Consider the following 4,163-nt stretch of genomic DNA (forward strand, 5'->3'; position numbering starts at 1 on the left):
ATATCATTACCTATGATGTTCAGCTATTGTGACAAAGTCCAAGAAGTGTTTCCTTGCCTTTGTTTTCATTGTTCTGTTCATTTTTAATGCTGATTGATTATTTTCCACAGGAAGTTACTAAAGAGTTCTGCTCTTTCCAGGTAAGCTCATTATATGTTTTTAGATCTCTAGAATTAAGGTGTTTTTACTGGAAAAAATGCAGGGGGAAATGCAGCAAAATAAGTGGGGTTCAGTGCTCATCCTTGAATGTCTGCTGCACATGTGCATCCAAGAGTAGACATGACATTTTTAACTCTTGCCTTCAACCTTCCATCATCGTTCTGGGTGTAATTAGCCATATTCATTTCATTAGCAGCCTATAGCTCAGTAAGAATTGCTTATATGCCAAGCATATGTTGATATTTGCTGCCATGAGTGACACTTCTTTAGATTTTTAAAAGTTTGTCTTTTTTGTTAATATATTTTAAATTTAATTTTAAATATATGAGCCCAAATATAAATCATGTATTCAACCATTGTAGCAAAATTTTTAAGGTAGTCTTAGGATTTTTTTTATATGTTGGTAATGATACTCGTGTGTGATGACACTGAATACAATTCTAATAGATGGTGTTTCCAGGCAGTTTGGAAACAGGTTATTATTTTTTTTATAACACTGCTGAACAACGGAATGCATCTTACGTGACCTAATACAGTCTTTTTTTAATCCATATTGAGGTAAAATACTGTCTTTTTTTCCTCCTGTATGTGTAGATAATGTCATTATAGTAATAAACTGGTTAAAATTAAGCACTGGCTTTATTAAGAATACGATATAAAACTGTTTGAGAGCTTTGTAAATGGAGAGGCTTGCCTTATGCATATTTTAGCAGAAATAAAACAATGTTTTAGTTAACATTTATTATTTCAGAACATAATTTTTGCCATAATTTTCTATAAACTCCAGGAGGCTATTCTAAGATGTTTGTTAGTGGTATCTTTTAACATACCGCTTACTGAATTTTGCCATAAATTTAATTTTGACTGAGACATGCTTCTTTTTGGCCACTGTATCATGACTTCTTGTGAATCACATTCCAGCCGTGTTCTTGTGACTGACTGTCTCTGCAGTCCTCTGGTCTGAAAACCCTGATCTCCTTATTCAGGACTGCAGTTCCTAAACTGGAGGTGGTAGGGAGCGCCTGGGTATCAAGTACCAAGCTATAGTATGGTGTGCGATTGTAAAACACTGTAATCCTTTGTAGAAGAGTTTTGCCACAAGTTACCAGGAGGCAGCTGGTGATTCAGTAGCTTCCCCCCTCCGCCGCCCCGTTTTAAATACTTAATTTTGATAGCAGTGGAAATTACTATACAATATACCCTCTAGAACACAACACAATCCGTTGATTCATGTTACAGTTTAGAAGCTGAGGTTTTGTATAGCTATAATTTACAATATAGAATCATAGAATCCTTGAGGTTGGAAAGGACCTCTGAGATCATCGAGTCCAACCATTAACCTCACCGCCTGGTCCACCTCTAAACCATGTCCCCTAAGCACCACATCCACACGTTCTTTTGAATACTGCCAGGGACTGTGATGGCACCACTTCCCTGGACAGTCTGTTCCAATGCCTAATATATCAAAGACCTGAACAGAGTTCACAAACACATTGCTGTAGATGGTGGATAACATATTTCCCTGTCCTTTCCAGAGATACAGATAATGAAATCAGGTCATTTCACCAGCTACCAGTAATTTTCAGGACTCTTCATTTCTGTCAGTTCCTTTTGTCAGTTCCGCTCTGATCTTAGTGATCACGTGCAGCATGATTTAAACTGAAAATTTTAGGCCATGAGGTGACAGAAATGAATTATTCATCAAGTAACCAAAGGAGCATAGCTGGTACAGAGTACTGGGATGCAGGGGACAGTGATCTTCAAGCTTGGCCTAAAAGCAATCTGTAGGAGTCTTACCCAAAACCATTGAAACCGTCATCTGTCTGTGCTTTAGAATCAAGGGTTTCCCTTGGGAGAATGTCAGTACTCTGTCCGTTTTCATTCTGCTTCCAAAAAGATGGTAATATCTTCTACAGCTAGCAGGTGCTACTATGCATTTACTTTGTATAGAAGGTTGAACACTACAGGTGTTTAGATGTAACAGACAATTTTTGTTTCTCTTCTTCAGGAGATGAAATGTTTGTCAGGAATTTGTCTCTCAGTTAAATAATGGCAGAGAGGATTATGTCAGGACTTACATAGGTAAGTGGAGTTTGATATTTGAAAACGTGTAGCTGGCTGAAATTCATGACAGCAAAAGCAATTCATATTTATCTGGAGTTTATTCTAAATGTAGGAATTCTTACTTGAATCATCTGCTCAGCCTGCATGATATTTAACTTGATATTTAAGATGCATTTATTTTGGGATAATGACATCAATAAGGGGGGTTGGTCTAATATAAAGGTATGGATGGAAAAACATCTGTTTAATCAGCCTAGTTACAAAATGTCTTTGCTGAGATGTAGTCGTGTTAACTTTTTTACGTGAGCTCCTTACATGTCATGCACATGTCTGTGTGTGACTTTCCCACCAAAACGTAACCGCGCTCTCCAAGGAGTAGACTTGAAACCGTGCCAAAATTTTAGGACCCCTCTCCTTTTCAAATAGAAGAGGTGAGAGACCCTGGAACAGACTTGTCACATACTTGGCATAACTTATTAAGACTTGTAACAAATGACTGATAGTAGCAATGGCTGCAAACATCCTTTTTTCCCTATGGGTAGCCGGGTAGATCCATGCTTCATATCATGACCTAGAGCCTACTTGCCTTTGTTGCGCTGTGGGACCAGAGTAGAGCCATTGGCCAAAGTAGGGCTACACCTCTTGAAATGATAAATTCCGTAAAAGCTGCATTATGATAAGAGACTGCTTGGTCTTAAGGCTAATAGTTTCACTTAGGCCCACATGATCTTCAGTGGCGAGTGATTTACACCCCTTTGTTAAGGTAGTGGTGCCTGCCTGTCAGGGAGCTGGAGTACAGCTCTGTGTGTTAGGGTTGAGGTTCAGCGTAGCCGCCACTGTTTGTATGGACAGGGAAGATGTTACTGCGCAGCTGAGGTTTTGGGGGAAAGAGGGGTGTCGCAGGAGATGGGGATATGCACTGAGAGGGCTGGAAGGTGGAGGACTGAGCAAAGAAGAACATAGAGAAAAGACTGGTATGTGGATATGGCCATGGAGAGTTGTGTCGGAGATCGTGAATGTAATAGGACTGGATGTGGACAGATGTTGCTCCGTTTAGTGCTGCCAGACATCAGTAGTGAAGGAATTTAAACTATAAGCCACAGAATCATTAATAATAATAATAGCACACGTTTCTAAAATATTTTCTCCGCTAATGGGTATGATGCCTTGGGAAAGCCGATCCCTGTTATTGTATTACCTGCAGGCTGTGTGGTAAATCAGAACCTGAAACGGCCTGCCCGTTTAAAGTTGTTAGAGCTTCCATAGGCTAAGTTTAAAGCTTGAGAGTAAGAAAGCAGAACGTCTCCAAGTTGGGTTTTGAAAACGGTTTTTGTCTGCAGTTATGTACTTTTGGCTCTAGAAATGTCTTTTGACGTCGAGCAGGAATATCCAGGAGGAACTGCCTTTTTTGCTGCTGTTTTCCAGGCCTCTCGGGGAGGGAGGAGAGGGCTGGAAGCGACCCCTCGGGTTCGGCTGGGAGGGGGCAGCTGGGAGGGTCGGTGCTTGCCGGGGCACACGAGAAACCGAGGCTTCTGAGGGGCAGAAAGGGCCGCCGTAATGTATTTTAAAATCCCGGTGTTGTGGGGATAGGGCAAAAGGCCGGGCGTCCCCAGCAGCGCCGGCGGGGACCGGTGGGCCAGAAGATGGAGGTCGTTCGGGGGGAGGCGGCAGGCACGGCTCCCCCTTCCTGGGGCACTGCCTCTGCCGGCCGCGTCACAGCGAGCGGCACGGCGTCTGGCAGCAGTCTCTTCTCTTCTATTTCTTCCTGTAAATGCATTTATTTTTTCCAACCCTAACCATTAATTTTCGGAAAGGCCGCGCGCGAGGCCCCGCCGGGGCGCGGCGGGCCCGGGGGAAGGGCGGGCGGTGCCCCGCGCGGCCCCTGCTGCGCACGTGACCGGCGTCCGGCCAATGGGGCGATCGCGTGATGCGCGGCGGCG

This window comes from Nipponia nippon, unplaced genomic scaffold (assembly GCF_047370975.1).
Source record: "Nipponia nippon isolate SJK-2023a ecotype South Korea unplaced genomic scaffold, ASM4737097v1 scaffold_5, whole genome shotgun sequence".
Taxonomy (NCBI): Eukaryota; Metazoa; Chordata; class Aves; order Pelecaniformes; family Threskiornithidae; genus Nipponia; species Nipponia nippon.